The following is a 24,210-nucleotide window of genomic DNA, read 5'->3' as shown; positions in this document are numbered from 1 at the left end:
TCTGGAATGATAGAGAGGAAGGAGTGGACAGACAAGCCCCATAGGCTGCCATTATGTGGCTTAGAACAGGATACTGTGCCTTTAAGAAAACTTTCCAGATTTCCAGAACTTTCCCCAGTATCCCAGACCTAATCTAGGCAATCTAGGAATCGAGGCGGGGAAATAAAAATTACCAGTAAGAAATGAGTGCAGTTGTTCACATTCACCTGGTATCCATTGCTTACAACCACAACCTACAAGGTTTGTAAGACCGCACCAAATGTTTCTTTACTTAGCCAAGCATTGAAAGAAGAGCCCGAGGTGTGCGACAGTTCATTTCAGACCAGACGCCAGTGATATGAGACTCACAGTATGAGATATTCCTCTTCTGTGCTGCTTTTTCTTTGCCATCAGAGCTGGTGGCTCGCTTGAAGGAGGAAGCTAGCTCTAGGCATCAGTGTGGTGGGGAAGTTTTTTGTCAACCTGCAGGTACATTTCAAAAGCTGATCAGCATAGTAAAGGGAGGGTGGTAAAACTAAAGAGTTTATGGCCTGGTGAATATTTATAGCTAATCGACATTATCTTCATCCCAATGTTTGGACAAAACATCCAGTTAAAAATATCGGGAGACAGGAATATCAGAAATAAAGTCTATTGACACACAGATATCGTGATGCACAAATATCGCTAACAAGAATATCATTTTTTGAGGTAAGTAATGTTGTTTTAAATAATATCAATGATTTTAATATTTTCAATTATATAGTAGCTAATGGATATTGTTTTTCAATTATTTGAATGGTGGTTTAGTTGGTAAATTAATGTTATGTGTTACTGTTGTTTATATAAATCTTATTTTATTTTTTAAATATAGCCTGTAATTTTAAGTGATTTTGATTTTTTTATTTAATTTATAATACTAATTTAGTGTCCTAGCTTGTGGGTTTGTAGGAGTATAGGGAGGGGAGTTAATTAAGTAATAATTAACAATTAATTGTTAATCCCGAATTATTATTTAATTTATTTGTAAATATGTAATTTGTGGAATTCTTACTTATTTTACTTACATTTTAGTTGTGGGCTATTAGGTATGTTGGGGTCTGGGGTAGGAAGTTAACTAGTTAATAATTGAACAACAACTTTTTATTATTTGATTATTATTTTATGGATTAGTAATTATGTAAATTGCTAGTTGTTTTTTTTAATACATATATAAAAAAAATGTTTTAACCATGTTTATATTCAGAGTGTGTGACTTATATATGTAATGTGGTTGAAGTGAAGTACTTCGCTACTCTTGTTTAGGCTGCAGCAGGAATAGTAAAATCAACCTGTTCGCAGTTCAACACTTTCCCCACTTTTGCGCTGTTTGGAGTGGGATTAGTAAATTTAACCTCTCTGAAATCGAACACTTTCCCAACTGTTGCGCTGTTTGTAGAGTGGTAAGAGTACATTTGACCTCTCCGCAATCCATTGCTTTCCATACTGTTTCTCCGACTGCAATGGGAATAGTAAATTTAGCCCCTCCGAAGTCCAACATTTTCCCTACTGTTGCGCTGTTTGGACTGGGAATAGTATATTTAGCCCCTCTGAAATTCAGAGCTTTCCCTACTGTTGCACATATTGAATAGTAAACCTTACCTCTCCGACGTCCAACAGTTTCCCTACTGTTTCATAAACTAGAGTGGGAATATTATATTTAATATTCTTAGATTCCAGTATTTTCATACTATTGGTTAAATAGATTTTATAACATTATTTGAAAAAAAATATTTTATACTATTTGGTTTGTATTTTTAAATGTATTTTAATGTTAATAGTATTTTTATTAAATGTGTTTGGGGATTTAACATTTTTACTATTTCACTTAATGCCTAAATTAATTAACATATTTTTGTTATTGAATTCTTTATATTTGTATGGCTTTATTGTGTAATTATTATACGTATATATATATATATATATATCACCACCACTCGCCTTCACTCTTCCTTCGGTCGGAAAACAAACGAGCGCAGACCTAATCTTTTCGTGCAATATTATTTATTTAGCCATTGTCCGCCATTACGCGTTTCGGGCGATCCCGCCCTTGATCACATGACAACTCTTTGGCTGATGACCGCTCTTTTTAAAGTGCAAGTGCTAGTGAATCAATTAATGGACATAGAAAAAATACATGTAATGCACCATTACAGATAAATACCCGACCAAACACAATAGCCACATAATGTCGATGTGTTATTTCAATAATCGTTTTTTACATCATGTAAAATAACTCATAGGTATTATCACATCATAATATTTGCATAAATGCATGAAATTTGCTTCGCAATATGTCCAAGAAAAATTATTATAGAAATAAAAGTGCCCTCACCAAAACAATTTAAAGTGCAATTTGCAAAATAAAATCAATAATCAATACATTCAAAGAAAGCTAGTTGGTGACCACGGAAGATTGCAAACAAGCCACTCAGATCCGATTGAGGCATGATATCAGTCCCCAACCTAGATCCGAACAGAGTGCAAAGTCGCATGAATAAATATAAAGTGCAAAAAGGGCCTTGGATGATAGATACTAATGCCTATATTGAACTATTTAAGGTAGATCCAACAGAAACTGTACATCACTTAACAGAAGCATATAATATGCTTTCTATTGCCAATTTCTAAAATCATTCCTAAAACATAGTCTTATATTCAATAAATATATAAATATATATCATCCTAAAATATTACCTAAAATATTCTTATCCAAAACAAATTATAGTGAGGAAGATTCAATACATAACCATTCAAGGAGGATCATAATTAAACAAAGAGGTAAAACCACGTATATAGAGAGAAGTCCCACTCATTTGCAATGGACTATCATTTTCAGTGTGAGACCTCCATAGACATTTTCTCTCCCTCTCTTTATCTGTATATACCCCTTACAACGTTTCATAAACAAGCCCCAAATTTCATAGGAACGTGTAAAGGTCTTCACTGTTATTGAGCCCCATGGGGTGTTTGGAATCCAACTGTAAGATATATGTTGTTTCCAGTCTTCTTAGCTTGGATTCTCTATCCCCACCTCTTTTTTGTGGGGTGACTGTATCAATAACATAATACTGCAAGAACTTTGGGTCACTATTGTGAATACTTTTAAAGTGTCTGGCAACCGGATAACTTTCATCATTATTATTGATAGCTCTCAAATGTTGCAGGATTCTTTTATGCACCGGTAGTTTTGTGCTCCCTACATATCTCAAATTACACCTGCAGGTGAGCACATAAACGGCAAATTCGGTCTTACATGTGAGAAAATGTCGAATATCACACGATTTAGAACCAAATGCTGTAACATAATTCTTCGTATTAATTGCGTATTTACACGCTTTGCAGGATGTACATTTAAAGAATCCTCTTCTCATTGTTAACCAGGAGCCTTTATTGCCTATTTCCAAGTTGCTTCTGACTAAAGCCATGCCCATACTATTAGTCTTTCTAAAGGCGACTGAGGGACTATTAGATAATAGCCCTCCAATTATAGGGTCGTCTTTCTCAATGGGCCAGCTTTTTCTCACAATGCTCCTTATTTGTTTTTCCTGACGTGAAAATCCTAAGATCAAGCGAATGGGTTCCTGCTCTTTTTTCGAGTCTAATGAAGCCTCTTTCTTTTTTAACAGGTCCTGTCTTGCCAAAGATCTAGATTTAATAATGGCAGACTCAATAATCTCTGAACTGTAACCTCTATTTAGGAATCTCACCCGGCTTTCGCCTTGCTTGATGATACATTCTTTATCCTCACTACATATACGTCTAATGCGGAGCATCTCCCCATAGGGGATGCTCTTAATCAGATGTGGAGGATGGGCACTAGAGGCATGTAATAATGTATTGCCCGCTGTGGGTTTCCTATAGAGGGTAGTGTTAATTATCTTGATTTCCACGTCAAGGAATGTGACCTTTTCCTTGCTAATGTGTGAAGTGAATTTTAAATTGAGTGCCTTGTCATTCAACAATGTAATAAAATCAGTAGCGCTTTCAACATCACCATCCCACACTATAAAAAGATCATCGATATAGCGGAGCCAGGAAATTACCTTCTCATTGAATATCCGTTCATGCTGTTGATATATATATCAGTTTTCATCGTAATACATTTAAAATATTTAAAAAATATATAATGTAAATTAAATATTTTTATTTTTGGTAAACTTTATATATACACAAACACATGTGTTTTAGTGTTCCTATATAAATATATATTTATATATAGGATTAAATATTAGTGAGATTTTTTTTTTTTATTCTATTACATTTCTATATTAAAATATTTAACATTTACTACTTTAAACTATTTGAATTAAAAATCGATATTTTTCTATATTTGTGGATGGTATTAGTGTCAAGTGGAGACTTCCACCCGGCATTCCTGATTGACTGAAGGCAAATTAAACGCAGTGGTCTTCAGATTATGACTACCTGGGGCCATATTACAGAACATGCCTCGGGTCCGCACGCTTTGCGCGTCCCCAGGGTACGTTGATATTATAGAAGGGGCCGCAGACTCTTGTGTGGCCCCTTCTGTAATACTAAAAGCGCTGGCGCACATATAGCGCTTTCTCCAGAAAGCATTCCCTCGTTTGCCTGGGGGAGTGGTATTATAGGTGCGGGCGCAGAGGCAAAGGAGCTGTCAGGAGACACTTTGACAGTGTGCCACCTAAAAGGTGGCATTGTCAGTGCACCCCCTGATGGCAGTCCTCTGGAGGGGGCAAAGGGGGCCCTATGGACTCCCCAGACATTCCCTAGCAGGTGGGTGCAGTCACTCACTTGAATGCACTGCTCCCAGGGCAGCAAGACTCTGCGGCTGCCCTGGGGGCAGCACATTCAATGTAATACGGTGCACTCTCCTTGTTAGTGCAGGCGCACCTTTTGAAATAAGGAAAATGCACTGCATTGCATGATATGACACCTAGTATGATTGAATTCTTCATGAATTAGTTAAGCGCGACTACGTCAAGTGTACCGCCACTACCAGATGGACACTGGGTATCCCTTTCTGAGTAAGGGGTACCGGTATGAATGGTCAGCTGATAAAGAGGGAAGAGTCTGTCAGCGAATGTTCACTAGAACAACTGAGGATGAGGGGAGTGCAGGAGAGATATAAAGCTATACAAATTGAACCCACAACAGACCACTTGCAGCCAATAAACTATGGCCCTAGTCTTACAAACAAATAAGTGTGGTCTCTTATTATTGGGCATAGGGAGGTTGCCCACATGGGTTATCTCTGCTATGTAAACTTGCCTTTTTTGAGCAGAAATTTGAGGTCAGTAGCTACGAACTCAAAATAACAATTGAATGATGAATGCTGGCCCTGCATAGGTCGCGTTGTGAAGCCAAACAGAAATGCATATTCCTTCTTGTTAAATGGCTTGTCAAGGCAGACTCACGGCCAGGTGGGACACTTCCTTCTTGTCACTGCTGTCCAGCAAATATAAAGCTTTTCTCGTTGCAGCCAAACACCGTCCTCACACTCCCCCAGGCATTCACTGACTGCCAAGGAAGGAATTCACCACAAACCCTTTCCAGCCTGCTGCAGCCGCTCACTGTATAGCAACATTCCTTCAGGGACTCTTCCAAACAGAAATTACTGTTTTTAGGTCGAGCCTAGGTATTGCATGCGCTGTCTCTCGACAGGCTGTATCTCCTTCTTTGGGCTTTCACCACGCCCATCACTCTTATTTGTTCCTTGGACAGCCTTTCAAAATTCCTTTGTTGTGGGTAAATGCTTTACTTTGTCCCGCCTTTTGGGTGTTTGTTCCCGCCCTACAGACTGACACTGTTAATTTCATTGTCGACCATATATAGTGTCTGCGCAGTGCTTTCTCTTTTGCCTCGGCTTCTTATCTTAGTTTACTGCCTGTGCTCCAAGCTCTTCTCCCATCTCTGAGGGCTGTCCGTTGTCCATGTTGCTTTTGCAATGCCCCAGCTCCCTTGTTTTTTAATGTTGCAGAGTGCACGCGATGCATGCTTGTTATTTTTGATTCTCCCCTCCCACTTTGCAATATGAGCCCTCTCCCCACCCCGAGCACAAATGCAGCATTTCCCTTCTGTCGTCCGGAGGGGGGGATGTTTGGACGCATGAGGGGCACGTTGGGCTCACACTTTGCCCTCAAGCTGAACTGCTCTCTAACAAAGTATGGAAATGTTGATGCACCCGCCCCTTGTGTTTCTGTCTTCTCCATCCGGCTTCACACCTTTTCTGTCTCTGGCAGAATGACCACGAGTAACACCGCTTCCAATACTTGGAACACATGTCCAACATGGCTGCCATTTTCCCCTAACAGGGACGCATGCACGTCCTTCCTCGCTTTCCATGACCTTGCCCTGACACCAGTATTTACTCCCTGCACTCCACATAGGACACAGTTTTGCTGTACTAAGGCACCCCAGTGATAACAGTATGTAACTTCTCACAGGGGTGCACTTACTAATACTTTTGTATATTGTGCAGCTCTCATTTTCATCTCCTTTCCTAGTAGAGACGGGTTACCAGGCACGGGTATCTTGTATTTGGATCAGCTTTGGTCTGCCCCATGAGAGTGTGCTCTCTACAGATGTACCATAGGTACGCGGCTATTTAGTTATCGTATTTTCCGATTCTAGGGTGGTTCATGGATTGCTCATTTTCACAGATTACTTTATTCGGGCCAGCTGTTCTTTTTGTGGAGTGAACTCATACTTGCCAGTAGTGCTAATCTCATGGAGGTTACGTTCCCGTGAAAACTTATTGGCGCCTTCCCTTATTTTTGTACTGATGTACCTATCTCTCCTTGGTAGGTGCATTTATCTATGCGCACAGTGGTAGTATTCTTCACATTTTAGGGTGTGTACTGAAATCACTCCATGTTGTTCTCATACTTGCCAGTACTACTAATCTTTTGGAGGTTAAGTTTCAATAATTCCTTATGAGCGCCTTCCCTTATTTTTTGTAACGCTGTACCTATCCCTCCTCGGTAGGTGCTTTTATTTAAGTGAACATTTGCACAGCTTTCTGTATGTATATTGTTGTAGTATTCCTTAATTTTAGGGCATTATTACCTTATTAACTTCACCAATCCTCAATATTTGGCATTTTTCAGACAGCTGGTTCTTCCTTGGAGACACACTATTTCCCGTCCCTGCATCCTGGTGAAATCGGTACTGGTCCCCAGCTGCAGACAATGTGCTGCACATCTAAATACTTATAAGGCCTCAAAGGCGAGACCGACTGCATTGCAAATGCGTGTTAGGTTTCGCCTAGGCAGCGCTTACGCTGGCTCTTCGAGACATGCTGTATTCAGGATTTTTTTTTGCCATGTATTTTTATTTACATTTTCTTAAGAGAAACACATTGCATGAATGTACATTTGAATTAGCATTGTTACATGTGCTTCCGATCTGCGGAACCATGGTCACATCTCCAGAGTTTTCTAATACACAGTATAATTGCTGCCATAAATGATGTCACCCAACCTTGCATGTCCTTTCACATGAGGAAATATCTCCTTCCCTTTTTTTGCCAGTGTGTTAACTACTGGTTATGATATTGAATTACTAACTGGGGAGGTCTAACTGGGGTAGTGTTCTTATATTTCGGGGTATATGAGTCAGACAGGGTTTTGAGGCTACTGCATGTCCTTCTTATACTTATAAGTAATGTCAACGGGTCGGGAACCTGCCCAGCCGTCGCCATCTATCTGATTGGCGTAGTACATGGGATGCTGTATTCAGGATATGTGCAAAAAGAACAATTGATGGACAGAATGCTGAGCAATCTCATACATTCACCCCAAAACAGAGATCTGGCATGGTGAGCAAAAGAATGATGGATTAAACTCGGATATTGGTGACGGAGTGAATGTTTATCTTGTTCAGCATTCCGTCCATCAGTTGTTCCTTTTGCATTTGTCGTGTCGCCCTAACTGGGAAGCGTATGCCCAGACATGGGTCCCTTGCTTACTGCGCCACTGGATTCAAGCTAACCTGGCTGATGAGGGGTGATTCCCCAAAACTGGTCCCTGGATGCTTGTTTCCGGTCCAGGGAGGAACTGCTGGACTGTTCCCATGAGGCACAGAGTCAAGACTGATGTGCATATGACCGGGTCCAAACTGGGGTGGCATGGTGAGCAAAATATTGATGGATTAAACACAGATTTTTGTGACTGGAGGTGAATGTTTGCATTGTTCAGTAATCCGTCCATCAATTGTTCCTTTTGCATTTGTCGCCCTAAGTGGGAAGGAGTATGCCCAAACAGGAGTCCTGTGCTCACTTCGCATTGGAATAAAGCTAGCCTGGCTGATGAGTGGTGATGCCCCGAAACTGGTCCCAGGATTCTTGTTTCCAGTCCAGGGAGGACTTGGCTTGGCAGTTTGGGCTGGACTGTTCCTATGAGGCACAGGGTCAAGACTCATTTGCATATGGCCACTTTAGCTTTCAACCTCTTAAGCTAAAGCGTGGTGATGCGATTGCTTCAAAAGTAAAGAAATAGAAAAAAGTGAATTTTTAAAATTATTTCTTTACTTTTGAAGCAGTCGCAGCTTTTGCACTGTAGTTTAAGATGTTTAAAGCTAAAGCACAGGTGCCACCATTGTAACAAAAGTAAATAAATAGAAAAAAAGGTATGCGGCCGCCGTTTTTTTCTATTCATATTTCATTATACTGATTCAATACAATACAATTTGTTTACTTTTGTTACAATCGCAGCATCCATGCTTTAGCCTTAAACATCTTAAGCTAAACCGCACGTGCCGCAACTGCTTTAAAAGTAAAGAATTTTTTAAAAAAAATGTTTTTTTCTATTTCTTTACCTTTGAAGCAGTTGCAGCACCCTCGCTTTAGCTTAAGATGTTTAAATCTAAAGCGTAAGTGCTGCGATTGCTTTGCAATGCAATAGCTCTTGCATTGCTAAAAGTTTGAGCTATTGGCGTTGCAATATTATTAGCAACGCCAATAGCTCAAACTTACCGTAATGCGGGACCTATTTCATTGCAAATGCTTGTGTTTTTTATTTGTCTCAAGAACCAAGAACTTCCGAACTGATCAGCTATACGCTACGCCAGTCATCGAGGAGGGGAGATGTCCGACTCTTCTTTTTCTCTGACATTTATTTTACAATAAGAAAAAAAAAGGTTACCCAGCGTATTCGCACACTAACAGTCCGTCAGCCATTTTTTAAAAATCAGAAGCCTATTTTTGTTTCATTTTGTCTTGCAGTTTATACTTTTTTACCTTCAAGAAAGTTGACAGAATTATTGCGACAGTCAGAAAGTGTGGGCACGCTTTCTCTGGTGTACATATCAGCAGCTATGAAAGAGCTTTTTATTCCATGTCCTTTCAGTCTTAACAGTTATGCTGTTTCCCGTTGTACAATTGATTGTAGATTCGGGAAAGAGATTGTTTTCGGTTTCCACGTGTAAAAAAAGAAGTGAAAACAAGGGCATTATTTATACGAGCTTTTTCTATCTTCTGTGATGCCTATCAAAAGTCCAGAATAGTGCAGCGCCACTTTCAAATGCAGTTTGTTTACCAAGGACATACATCAATCTGTTTAACCCCTTCCATGCTGCGCAAATTCCGCCGCTGTGCTGACGGAATCTTGCGCGGGCGTGGTCATGACGGAACGGTTCCGTCATGAGCACAGCTCAACCGTGGCTCATGACGGAACCGTTCCGTCATGAGCACCGAAGGGGTTAAGAAGTAATAGAAACCAGTCAGGAGGAAACCAAACAGCAAGAGTGATAAGCGGACTTTTCCAAACACTCTACGCATGCCATATTTTTGTGCTACAGAAGCTAACTTAGACTATCCTCTGAATATGTACTCTAACAACCCCGCCATGCTAAAACTTGTAAGAGCATCACAAAATAAACAACCTCAAACATTGCAAATTTTACGTATAGGGGTGGAATCTGTATCTCTCCCACAGTTGAACTATGTAAGGGGAGGCATGGGGCGGTCCATCCGCAGTTGTGAGGGGTAACGCACAGAAAAGTAAGGTACTGCCAGGTTAAAGATAGAGACAAGTAAGAAGAAAAAACTGGACTCGATTTTGAGATCATTAAAATTTAATAAAGGCTCAGTAGAAGCATGCCCCTTCTACAACAAGGAAAAAGTTAACGCCAGAGACCAAAATTGAAAAGGCAGATAAAAGATGTTCTCTTGAAACCAAGAAGGTTGAACGTTTGCAAGAGAAAAAGGAATTTTATGAAGCACTGCATCTGTTAAGATCCCTTTAACACAAGGTCAAAAAGGCTGAGGGAAGAGGTAAAAGCTGAAGGAAGTTGATGGGGAGAGTAGACCTCTTACACTAGACCCCCCAATAGCATTGTGAAGATTATAGTGCAGGTGGAGATGACCCATAGTACCATCACGTTTTCAAAACGTTTTTAATTATGATCAAGATGAGCATAACATATGGAAATGTTGAAACTGATGCACTTAATGAGTAGACTGAATCATACCTATCTCTGCCTGCTGGATTGTCTTTATCCAACGGAGTAAAAAAAAGAGCTGCCGAGACCTATGGAATGCAGTTAAAAGAGGAATAGGAGAATCCTATTTTCTCTTAGAAAAGGAAGGTATCATAGAAAAGGGAGGTATCTGTTCCTCCCATTGCTGCCATGCACCCTTCACTAGAGAAAGAATGTAATCAAAGGCATTGTTAATAATGTATGGTCAGCATCAAATTGAGAGATGGAGTAGCTTATGCAGCATCTTGCAGAATAATAGATTAAAACGGCAAAGCACGTAATACAGGACCAGAAGGGAAAGATCCACTGCAAATACAAGTTTAAATCATCATTTGGTTTTGCAGATATAGCCGGCAGATGGGAAACAACCCTAGCAGCGCGGGCATCACATCACGATGCAATTACAACGCGATTGTTACAACGACCGTGTTGTAACCACGCAGTGCCATTACTATGCAAGTCGTTACATTGACTTGCAGTAGATGGCGTGCTAACATTAGAAATAGTATAGTTTACTATTCCAACACCGTCCCTACTGTTACGTAGTCTGGAGTTAGAATAGTAAATTATACATTTCTAATGTCAGCGCGCCATCTACTGCAAGTCGATGTAATGTAGTAATGGCTTTCCGTGGTAACAACGCGGTCGTTGTAATGACCGCGCTGTAATGGCACGCGGAGTAATGGCTCGCTTTGTAACAAGTCATATTTCCGGCAGACAGCTTTTTACTGGTATGATCCTAGGCAGGAATGCATGGCTGAGGGCCGCTGCCTCTCTACGGAGGTACAGCCATTCATCATTGTAACATCTTTCGTAGGTGAAGATCATTTTGAAACGTCACAAGGTGATTACTTTCATTGAATGAAAGAGTCAAATGAAATGGCAAAGGCAGTGGAAACATTACAAGCCTGAGCCAATTTTTGCAGGCGCTTAGCAGACCAAAAGAAGAGGGCAACATAGCCCTCCCTTTTCCAGACAGCGAACAGACTCAACAAATTACCATGGGAGTGCAACCAGTATCTGAACGACCTGTGAACTAGCAAAGCAGGGCAGTCTTTTTGTGACAGAAGAAGAGAAAAATTGCAAACCTCAAGAGGAAATGCCCAGGCCAGTAAGTGACTGCTTTTGGGCGCCCCTGCAACATTCAAGTCCAATAGATAACAGATTGGCAGATTATTTGCTAAAGGAGATAACCGACAAGCCAGAATTGTATGTGGCAAAGCACATTGCGTAGAATTATTACCTCTTTACAATAGGTGTAAACCATACCTTAACAACCATCCTATTTAGTGCAGCAAGTTCAACAACTGCTACTGAAAAGAGCAATAAGAAAAGTACTGTACAAAGAGTGGAACAAGGGGCTTACTTCGTAATACCATAAAAAGAATTAACATATGGGGGCTGGTTACAGGTTTGCACAGTACTGGTAGGGTGGTAAATCCGCACGTGAAATGAATGGTACTTTGCTGTAACCCTTCTCCAGTACTCTGTGATTCTGAGTTAAGCCCCAAGGAATGCGGAATTAATGTGTGCAACTGGATTTACCGGTCTTAAAACCAAATGAAATTTCTAATTCTGTGGGGTTTAATGCATAAATTTACCAGCTGTTCTGAGCAGGCCGTAAATGTATACTGTGGCTTCTGTGTGGGGAGTAGGAAAGGGAGGTTCTGGCCATCATCGTATGCTCCCTATCTCCCTTCAAGGAAAAAGACTGTGAGAGAGGCATGGCTGCTGTAGCCAAATCCTCATGAGAATTTTCTAGGAGGAATTATCTCCCAGTAACATTGGTCCAGGTGTTCCAGCTAAAGCGTAAAATGAGTGTTGGATCCCTCAGATTTCCGTACAGTAATTCCACTCTGCATGTCTCCTAAATAGGACCTAAGAATGTAATAAGAGAATTACTTCCAATTACCAAAACAAGTTTTGACATTAAGACCTCTGGATTCCAAATGAAAGAGCTTCAGGATAGGATCCTACCTATTACAAGAAGGGGATTACTTGGTAACAGTAGGCCTAAGTGATGCTTAATTTTACCTACGAATCAGGAACATTAATAGAATCTCAGGTGCGATGGGGAGTGTTTTTTATCAATTCAGGGTGTTGTCATTCGAAAATAAAGTTTGGGCCAAGACTCTTAAAATATCTGTAGTGGTTGCACACCTCAGGCAACAGTCCATTCATATTTGCCTATTTCTAGACAGCTGGCTTGTCAAAGGAAACTTTTTGCAAGCATGCCAGATCAGTAAGTCAAGTCATTCAACTCCTAAATGGATTGGGATTTACAGTCAACATGTATTTCTTAGAAGCGGATTAGATTACCACTCACCATGTACTTCCGGGTGTTGGAGCAATTCTGCGGTACGAACTTCTGAGTTGCTGCCGCTTAACTTCCTTCCCCAGCAAACAGCAACAGTGGACAGGATGCATCAGCTGTGAGAAGCCATGACCAAAGTCTTTGGTACCCCAATGGATACCACTAGAGCACCTCTGGGAATCCAGATGGCTGCCAGATGGACCCACATCAGCAGCCCCGTTCCCAATGGCGATTCCTCCACTTGAGCTATATCTGAAGTCATCCCCTTCTATGAGCCCGGTGCAATGTCTAACACCGCCTCCAGTGTCCCGACCAACGCACAGCCCCAATCTTCAACACTTCAACACTGATTCTTCTCCTACCTCGCCGCCAAGACCTGGAACACCCTCCCTACCCATCTACGGCAGACCCAAGACCTGCTCGCCTTCAGAAGACTCCTCAAGATCTGGCTCTTCGAGCAGTAGCGGCTCCCCCTCCCCTCAGCGCCTTGAGACCCTCACGGGTGAGTAGCGCGCTATACAAGTACCCTGAGTGATTGATTGTTACCATCGACATCAGATATGGATTTGATAGTTTTGTCGGACTCAGAAACTCAGCACCTACTCTCTGGACATTATTCCCATTCCAACGCAGAAACTGTTTAACAATATGATGAGGAGGATGGTGACTATGAAGGGGATGTTTATGAAGAAGGGGATATCTTTGAAGACCTTCAGGATGCCAGTGGCCTAGACACCTCACCAGATGTTAGGCTATCCTCTCCAAACCAGGCAATGGCTACTGAAGAGGTTGCCTCCTTCACCACGCTGATCAAGAGGGTGTTGAAAGTCTATGACCATACTCTGCCTATGCAGGAAGTAAAAACCAAAGTTCTAACTTAAGTACTTAATTCAGTCCAGACCAGTCAGGAATCCTTGCAACCTTTTAATGAGGCTGTCATTAATGTTCTGGCAGGCACCAGGGCAAAACCATGTTCTTGCACCTCCGGTCAACATACTAGTGGCAAGACAATATAGACCTGCCGCTGGAGAGACTGTCTTCCTGCTCCAGTACCCCCCACTGGAATGCTTGTTGTTACAAGCATCCTCCAGCCCCCTCAATGCAATATGTTCCCAACCATTCCCCCGGAAAGGAAATCCAAACGAATGTAAATGTTTGCAAAACAAATGTTCTTCCGCGCTACTCTTGCCCTCAGAACAGTGAACACCTCATGCCTCCTGGGCAGGAACATCCACACATTGTGGTACAGGGTGGTGGACAAGACTTGCAGGGTTTCCCGAAAGAGATTGGGCTGATCCTCCCAAGCCTGGACACACCGCCTGTCTGGGTAGGGCAGTCGCAACCAACGTGGTACTTTGGCACCACGCCTGAATTTGCTCCTTTGACTTTTCATCAGACGTACAGCAGTCCCCCAAGGATATGCCCTTTGATGTCTTGTAAATGTTTGGAGCATAAGCTGACTCAGCCTTAGAGACATTCTTAGAGAGTAAAGCCACCACCCGCTCTCTGTGTCTACAGCACCCTGCTCGGCAGTTCCACCAACAACAGCATCTCTTTCGAGGCTTCAGTGGGGGTATCCGCAGAGGCAGCATGAATACGTGCCTCTGCACAGGCTTCCTACTCCTGGCATGGATGAGGTCGAGGAGCAGGCTGATAGTATCCAGGCTCCCATGGGCAACGTACTACCCAAACGCCAGCAAACCCTTCTGCAGCCGCTGCAGAACTGCTTTAATTTACCCTAAGTGGCACATGATCGCCCAATAGAAGGATAGGTCACCTTTCACCTCCTTGGATGGAGGAGTATCATCTTAAACCAATACAGTGAGAGTGGCTTCAGGGTCTCTTGACATGGTGGCATAAGCGGCCTCTGGAGTGGGATCTGAAATCTCAGTGGGCTCTGCAACATGGGGACTTTTCCGAGTCCATACAGGTGTCGAAGGGAACTGTGAAAGACCTGCTGTGTTGGCTGCTCCATCGCAAGTGGACCAACGGCAGAACCCTCTTCTTACCCCACCCAGGACTAATGGGATGCATTGTTAATGGGTTGGGGAGGTAGTTTGGGAGAGGTGGTGATCCGAGGACTCTGGTCTCTGGCGGAAGCTTGTCTCTGCATCAACTGGCTAGAGTTGCGAACGATTTATTTGGCACTGAAAGTGTTCCTCCCGACCATCAAGTGGCAATGGGGGGCAGGTTCTCACGGACAACTTCACCACCGTGTCAGTTTCTGGAGGAGTCAATATACACTTCCTACACTAATATGGAAGTAAACATTGTGATGAATCCACCCCTGTACCAAGCAGAGGAATCCACTTAGTTTTCTGAAAAATATTGGAATTGGAATTGGAGCTTAAAAGTATTTTCTAAGTTGCCTAAACAAGCTTATTACTTAGTTAATGCATGCGCTGCAGAAAGCGAAAGCGCGTGTACAATTTAAAAGATCATTGGTTAAATCCTCAGCAATACCGACTCAGTCTTTCATTCTTCTTTGGCTAATGAAATGAGGACTATTGATGACAGTAACTTGGAAACTTGCCCAGAATTAACCCACAAAAGTTGATGGACTTACATATGAAAACTCATGTAACCAGGAAATATTTGCGACTTAAAAATTCCACCACTAATGTAGAGGTATTCTGTAAAAATTGGGTGGTTCAAGCGAATACGTTGCACCCCTTTCTAGCAGTAATACCTAAAATGCTTCAAAGTTCCAAATCTAAATCCACAAGAGCTTGTAATAGGAAGTTATTATTATTATTATTATATAGCCCTAATTTCTCTCTCCCATCACAAAGCATTTCTTGATTTAACATCCTCCCACATCATTCTCAGCCTCCGCATCACATCAGTGTTTCGACTCCTCCAATGACTGTTGGTTGTCAAAGGGTCCACTGCAAGTGGATTAGAAGCAACGGAAGAACAAGCATTGTCAAAGCCATTAGTTCCGGCCTTGGCAAGTTGTACAATGGTTAATTTTTTGTTATTTTTTATTACAAGGATATCTCACAAAAAGAAACAAAAATAAGCCAAGCCATGGCTGTGAGGTGCTTGCATTAGAATTTTACATTTAAACATGATTTACTGTTGTCTTTTTCACAGGTAGTGTCATTTAAATCAAAAACGTTCAATTGTGCCATTTGTTTTATTATTATTATTATTTGTGAGGAGACAAGAATAAATCACTACATAAACACTCAAATCACAGGCAGCTACAATTTTATTTAAACACTACAAAGAGGCAGAAAATAAATCCACGTCTAATTATCATTTAAAGTGCACGCAAAAGAAAAAGGTGGTATTGAAGGTTAATATGCAAAATAAATACAATAAAAAACACACTTTCAAGCACGTTTGTCACTGAATAGTTAGTAACTATTTTTAGGTGGTTGTGAACAATATTCAAAGGCTTTTTGTAGTCACTCAAAGTTTTGGGAGCCAATGGATAAAAGTGGGCTGACCCATATCCCCATCCTGTGTGCTGTAGTGGGTGGATGCAAAATGTGAACGACAATTTACCAGGCCTGAACAAAAGCCCCTCAAATCATGTATATTATGTATGCATTTTTTTGAAAAACAATAGTCTGTGGAGATCAGGATAAGCCAAAAAAGAGCAGAGGAGTTGTCACATTGTGTACGTTCAATTTTCGGATCTTTCACAGGCGGACTGCATTTTTTTTTCTATTTTTAAAACAAGGAGAGTGAAATGTGTGCTTTCTAGTCCCATTTTTATTTAGAGAACTGTTATCCATTGCAGTAAAAGACAAGCTGATCAGATACTGCCTGTCATTAGCAAAGGTGAAAACTAAAGCACAGTTTTCACTTATGCCTGCCAGTCGTGTAGCTCTCTGTGTTAGGTGCTCGTTGTGAATATCTATATGTAACCTGATGGTTAAAGGGTTCAGTTGCAGGAGGACCAAATCAGCCTTTCACCTTTCTTAAGTCGACAAACTGAGCATCATTCAGTTGCAATTAAAATACCTATTTGTTATTGCTTGAAAATATAAAACGGTGATGGCAGCGGCAATATCAACAAGCATTGAAAATGCAATAGGTCTCGCCTTTGATTAAGTTAAAGCCATTTGCTTTGCTAATGGTATTCTATAGCAAAGCAATTGGCTTTAACTTAATGAAAGGCGAGACCTATTGCATTTTTAATGCTTGTTTTTTTATAGTGTTTTATACAGGTAACAAAATGTCAGCACCGCTGCATCTATGTTTATTTTGCCACAGCGTTGTAGCAGGAAGGCTAAGTAGATGGGGGTGCCTAGACAAATGCCCTATATATCCAAAAGCAGCAGCAAGTATCACGATTCTTTCTCTGTTATAAGCCAGTATCCCACGAAAACGGTCATAAGTACTTTATGCAGGCAGGGAATCAGTGAATATCAACGGGAAGCTATGCTCGACTTTCCTGACCTGGTACATCACATGGGCTACACTTGCTTTAAAATAACAGCAAGAAATTAAGCATTCTGACACAGAATGAGTCCACTAATCATGGTGCGGGATGCCTCCCACTCTATGACTCGTCATGGTCCAGGCTTGTGATCAGCTTAGGCGCACAAGTGATGAGACCAGTGTAGGCCAGGGACCCACAAGAAACAACAGCTCACCTGTAGAGGATCTACTGGAAGAGATCAGGGCACGATCTGTCATGCTGTGCATGTCAACACTTCATGATTTGGTGAAGCCCGTCATGGGATAGTGGCACTGCCAGAGCATTGGGGTGCCTACTTCCAATGCCACCTGCTTTATATCAGAGTGTACTTCTAAAGGGCCGCGGGTTTCTGGGAGGCCGTGTTCCGCGGATAATGAAAGAGCAGCGTGGGGGCACTCATTTTTAAACCCCCCCCCCTCAAAAGAAAAACACAAGACCCCTGCATTTGGTGTCCCCTACCGGGGAGGGGGTCGAGGGAGTTGGGGATCTGCTGTAGGGATCTTCTTTATAAGGGTCATATCCACCGTCATCTAGTCCAAAACGTCCCCCTGGTTCGATCTGTGCACTTCCCTCTTACTTCAAACATTCGGATTGATTCCACAAATTGTACACCCCTGGAAAAAAGCCGCGCTGGCCCCACCCGCCGAAGCAGAGATTTCACCCCAAACACACGAAAAAAGCAGCGCTGGCCCCACCCGCCGAAGCAGAGATTTCACCCCAAACACACAGAAGCTGGACAGATATACAAATATTTGCAGGCGGTCATACACTTATTGAGTTTCAAGGATTCCCCCCTAAAAAACGCAGCAATGTGTGATCATCCGGCGGCAGCGCCATCACTTCGACGGACCCCGAGAGACATCGCCGCTCGCTTGAACCTTCGAAAACTTGGATTTTGCTTCCCTGGAAATTGCCCCAAAGAACAAGCGCTCGTCATTACGTTTTCGTTTGGCTTTTTCTGCCGTCCCACTTGGACGGCCTCGCCTGCTTAAAGGTTTCTTATCTTTATGGGGCCATGTGTTTGGCCCCATATAGATAAGAAACCTTTCGCAATTCACGGAAAGCAGCCGAGCCCGTCCAAATGGGATGGCTCAAAAAGCCGAACAAATACGTCATGCACAGCTCTGTTCCAATGGCTGCCCACCGTTTACCATAAACGGTGACGCCAGCCAATGGAAAAGAGGGTCGGTTAATGCCCTTTACCGAAAAGACCTCAAAACATTAAATTTCGCCAGCGAGACTGCGCAGGTGCGCAGCCTACGCTAGCCAAGACCTAAAAACCAAGGATAATTATTATGTGAGATTTTATCAAGAAGATTCAGTAAATAAACATTAAGAGACCCGTTCACAAAGGTTAACTTACATGTGAGTAAACCTATTTGTTTAAGTTTACTCTTACACTTATTCTTGATGTTCCAGGAACATGTAATAGTGCCAGCCAGAACTAGCTTGTGATTGGGCCCCTGTCGTTTTACTCCAAGAGACTATATTGTATGTGGAGTGCTCTAAATCCATATTTATTTTGTCTGTTTAGTGTCGACCATCAATCCATAAAGCAGTGTTCAGAGAAACAAATAAAATGGGCAGTATAAAGACAGCATCAGCTGGTATCATGAGTGTGCCTTCCTCTATTTAGATAGCCTGTTTCAACCATACATATGCTGGGCACCCCCTCAGTGTTCAGATGTTGATACATGGCAGTACATAGGCTGGTACACAAACAACAAGAATGAGCGCCTGAGATCTTGTGGCTGTGCCTGCTGTTGACGTTATTTGTTGGTTTATGAGTTCGGTAGACAGAGCATTTCCGCCACAAGTCATATTCCTAGGTCGAGAAGGTGGGGCAGCCATGGGAGTATCACTTTATGAATTCGTTTTCTACTTATTTTTTTCAGCTAATTCTGACACCTGACCTGATTAAAAAGTGAAGTAGATTAGCTGCTGAACTACTTAAGCCATGAATTGCTCTAAGCGGGATTAGCTTAGAATTTAGTTTGCATTAGTGTAATAGTACGCAATGCCTTCCCTCGTTGGAGCAATGGCATGGAGACCAGTGCCTTATCCTGAAAGTTTCAATTACATTTTCACAAATGTAGATGATGTTGGGTACCTTGTCATGGAGCTGGGTTTGAGTATTGGACTTTGCCTTGGTGGCTGCTCAGAGACCGGCAGTGTAAAGGTCTTCTGTGGACGCAGGATCTGCCTGAAGCCCACACTCTGTTGCCTGATGTCAATACACTGATGCTCCTGCAAGTACAACCAGTGTAGAGGACATGGATGCTCCTCACCATAGAAGCAATTGTGAAGGGCAAGCATTCTTCTTCCTCGATGATAACGCCATACCTTGCATTCCAAGCTCCCATCGACGGTCACCGACTTCACTGCGCAACGCATCTTGCAGCAGGACCTCACATTGGAAACTCCATGCTGACAGTTTCTCAACACAGTCTAGCACAACTCAACGAAAAGACTTTACATGCACCACAACCAGGATTTAAGGTACTCTTCTTCAGCGGACCTAACAGGCCTGTAACCAACCCGTGTTCCATTACGGTCCCCCTGAACTTGTGACTTTTTCCCAGTCTGAGCCAACCAGATAACTATAGTTGCCACTTTGTGCTTTTTGGCGCTATTTTCGCTAAAATATTTAAAACTGCATATCTTTGTTTTACAGATTGGATTTCTGTTGTTTTGGTGTCAAATGATTTATTAAATGTTCCTCTGTTTTTCAAAATTGGTGGGATTTGTGTTATGTGGTGTTTTCTCTTTATTTCTGTTTGATGTGCTGCATAAATACTTTACACATTGCCTCTAAGTTAAGGCTGACGGCTCTGTGGCATGCTACCAGAGGTATGAGCACAGGTTAATTTGGTGTTTGCTTATGAGTTCACCCTGACAAGGATTGTAATTGTTCTTGTTTGAACTCACTCAACCAATTACCCAATTTCCAACATTCACTATAAGACCCAGCACCACCATGAATCTTTAAAGATATCCTTTGCTTAGCCTGTGCAGGAGAAGTAGCCAGATTCCTTCTCAGCAAGTCCCTAGAACAAGGTTAATTCTCAACCTTAAAACATACATCAGACCTCTCCTCAAAAAGAAAAACCTCGACCCATCGGGTCCTGCAAATTATTGGTCCATGTGAAATAGACCATTCATGGAAAAAAGTTTTGAGAGGCTGTGTTTACTCAACTCTCTAATTTTACTGAACATCATTGCTTACTGTCAAACCAACAGTCTGGTGTCAGACCAGCCAAGGCTCAGAGTCAGCCATCATATTGATCTGGGATGGTATGAAACTCAGAGTGGGCAAAAACGAGGTAGCTGCCTTATTACTTTCGGATTTATCAGCTGCATTTGACACTGTCCACCACCACATGCTACTGCAAAGATTTCACAATATTGCAATCACCTCCTCACATACAACACTGTGGCGTTCCTCAGATGTCCATCATATCCCCTCTGTTATTCAACATCTAAATACCTCTCTTACCAAATCTGACTAAATCATACAACCTCACCTGCTACAACTATACAGACACCCAAATCAGTTTGAAAATAGATAGCCCCAAAGGCCTCTACAGTGCAAAATTCGTTGACTCCTTTTGTGCTATAAACGCATGGATGATTAAGAAACATCTAAAGCTCAATACCGCAAAAACAGAGATAATGACATGGGGATACTGACAAAACTATCAGCCTACCACCATATGGCCAAATGGACTTGAAACCCCTCCAATAACATTGTGAGAAGTTAGATACCCATGGATTCAGACTTATTCTTAATACCTCATGCTAACAATCAATCAGGGTACTTGTAAAGCGTGCTACTTACCCGTGAGGGTCTCAAGGCGCTGAGGGGGGGAGGAGGGGGGATGCCGCTACTGCTCGAAGAGCCAGGTCTTGAGGAGTCTTCTGAAGGCGAGTAGGTCTTGGGTCTATCGTAGGTAGGTTGGGAGGGTGTTCCAGGTCTTGGCGGTGAGGTAGGAGAAGGATCTGCCGCCGGCGGTCGTACGTTGGATGCGGGGGACAGCTGCGAGGGCGAGGCTGGCGGAGCGGAGCTGGCGGGTGGGGGTGTAGAAGCTGAGTCTGCTGTTCAGGTAGGCTGTTCCAGCGTTGTGGAGTGCTTTGTGTGCGTGGGTGAGGAGCTTGAAGGTGATCCTCTTGTCGATGGGGAGCCAGTGCAGGTCTCTCAGGAGGGGGGTGATGTGGCTGCGGCGGGGGGCGTTGACGATCAGTCGGGCGGAGGCGTTTTGGATGCGTTGTAGCCGCCGTTGGTGTTTGGCTGGGATTCCTGCGTAGAGTGCGTTGAAGTAGTCCAGTCGGCTGCTGACGAGGACCTGAGTCACTGTTCTTCTTGTCTCGGTCGGGATCCACTTGTAGATCCGGCGGAGCGTGCGTAGGGTGTTGTAGCAGGGGGAGGAGACGGCGTTGACCTGCTTGGACATGGAGAGGGAGGAGTCGAGGATGAATCCTAGGTTGCGTGCGTGGTCGGTGGGTGTCGGTGCTGTCCCCAGAGCGGTCGGCCACCAGGAGTCGTCCCAGGCTGAGGGGGTGGGTCCGAGGATGAGGACCTCTGTCTTGTCCGAGTTCAGTTTCAGACGGCTGCTCCTCATCCAGTCGGCGATTGCCTTCATACCCTCGTGGATGTTGGTTTTGGCGGTGTGAGGGTCCTTGGTGAGGTAGAGGATGAGCTGGGTGTCGTCGGCGTAGGAGATGATGTTGAGGTTGTGGTGGCGGGCCACTTGTGCGAGGGGGGCCATGTAGATGTTGAACAGCGTCGGGCTGAGGGATGAGCCCTGGGGGACGCCCCAGATGATGTCGGTGGCTTCTGACCGGAAAGGTGGGAGGCGGACGCTCTGGGTTCTGCCGGAGAGGAAGGACGTAGTCCAGTCAAGGGCCTTCTATTGGATTCCGGCTTCTTGGAGGCGTGTCTTTAGGGTGCGGTGGCAGACCGTGTCGAATGCGGCTGACAGGTCCAGGAGGATGAGGGCTGATGTTTCGCCGTTGTCCAGTTGGCGTCTGATGTCGTCTGTGGCGGCGATGAGGGCTCTCTCGGTGCTGTGGTTTCACATAGAGTGCCTTCTGCACAATGAACACTACTTCGCATCTTCCCATACTTTGCATACCAACATAAACTGCAAGCCATACTCTCACTCGTAATCTCCAAGCTTGACTATCGCACCCGCATTTATTATTCACAAAATACAACTCATCCAAAATGTTGCCTTCACCATAAGAGAAAGCTACCAGTAGCTAGAAATGCAATGTTAAAGGCACTTTGCATTGTCTGCAGAGCACCACAGCTCAGCGTTAACCCAATCTACCACTTACACTAGTCGGGTCGAAACGTCGACAAGAACTATTTAGCCTGGATTGAACATTGATACCCGGTGCGGGGATGGTCGGTCTATCTGGATACCACCCTCTTGTTACTAAGGAAGAATTAACTGACTACATACATTCACCAAGCAGGCTTCTTGGCGTTGGCTAAATTGGATTCCCTCATTGCCATAGCCACTGAACTATGATTATTTTGTCTACTAAATAGTGAAGACATCTTCCCCCCCTTTTTAGGTCTCGCCTGATCCAGCGCATGCGCTGGTCTGGCCAGACTTATTGAGAGGGCTCCAAAAAGTGCTACCAGGCCAGCCTGGAGCTACAGTGCATGTGCGTGGGCGCGCGCGCCGCGCTTTACCGCGATTGCTTTCACTTTCGCTGCCACACGGCCTCTTTGATGTTTGATCGTGATCGCGATCACTTTCACTTTTGCGGCCGCACGGCTGCTTTGCCTAGCCAATAGGTCTCGCTTTTGGGACCTTATAAGTATTTAGTTATACAACTGCTGCATGGCTAAACACTTATAAGGTCCCAAAGGCGAGACCTATTGGCTATGCCAATGCTTGTTTACTTTTCTCTCTTATCACTGCGCACATGAGCACTTCAACTAACACTTTTTCTCTAACTCTCTGTGGAGCAACATTTGTATAATTAATTTGATATTTCTCTCATATAACTTGATTAGAAATTAATCTTTCATATATAAATAATATACTTTGATTATACGACTCAACATTGAGTGTGATTAATTCATTCTGTTGTCCTTGTTCTTTGCTCGCTATCATTACAAATTAATTGTTGCATCTTATGTTAATTACGTATCAGTAGGACCTAACATGTATATAGGTTACTGCTTAATTTACATACAAGTTATTTGATTATATGTCATGTCTTTTTTTTTTATCTATCACAATGTGTGATAAGTTATTTGACAATGTGGTTAAGGGCCTCTATTTTATTTTATTTTATCTATCACAATGTATAAATATGATCATAGCAAGTATTGTAGCTATATATACTTCACTATTGAAATATTGAGGAAAATATCAAATAAAAACATAAATATAAATCAATTTAACCCTTTCAGCGCGGCGCGGATTTCCGCTCCACGCTGAAGGTTCTGAGCGCGGGCGGGGCCATGACGGAACGGTTCCGTCATAAGCACAGCCCAACCGACGTGCATGACGGAACCGTTCCGTCATGCGCGTCAAAGGGGTTAAAAAATATAAAATTTCCCCCAAAAACAATTTAATAAAAATACAGAAGTCAATAAGCTTTATGTACTACAACACTTAAAAGTCAGAGTTTCTAACTATTTATCCGTGCATTTATGGAAATTTATATAATACAACTTTATATCTATCATTTTCCATACATATGTAAACTTCTATATAGTTATGTATCTAAATATTTATTACTTTACTCCTGTTGGAAAAAACCTGTCAACTCTCCAATCCACTACTTTGTCTCATTCTATACCTCTTTCAATATATCCTCTACCTCCACTTCTGACTTATCCCAAACCTCATTATACTAGTATGATCCCCATAATAAACCTTTCTAGACACTTCCGTCCTCTATCCCTCCTTTGATTCGTCTAATTTTTGTTATCTCTCCTTTGATTTGTCTCATACCGCAT

General features: G+C 42.7%; 1 protein-coding gene across 2 annotated transcripts in view; it reads left to right on the top strand.

Annotated features, from left to right (window-relative positions):
- SPRED1 (sprouty related EVH1 domain containing 1) overlaps positions 1-24,210 on the top strand; it is a 406,087-nt gene that overhangs the window by 140,373 nt on the left and 241,504 nt on the right. The window lies entirely within an intron of this gene.

The sequence above is a fragment of the Triturus cristatus genome, chromosome 9 (assembly GCF_964204655.1).
Source record: "Triturus cristatus chromosome 9, aTriCri1.1, whole genome shotgun sequence".
Lineage (NCBI taxonomy): Eukaryota > Metazoa > Chordata > Amphibia > Caudata > Salamandridae > Triturus > Triturus cristatus.
This window is presented reverse-complemented; position numbering and strand designations above follow the sequence as displayed.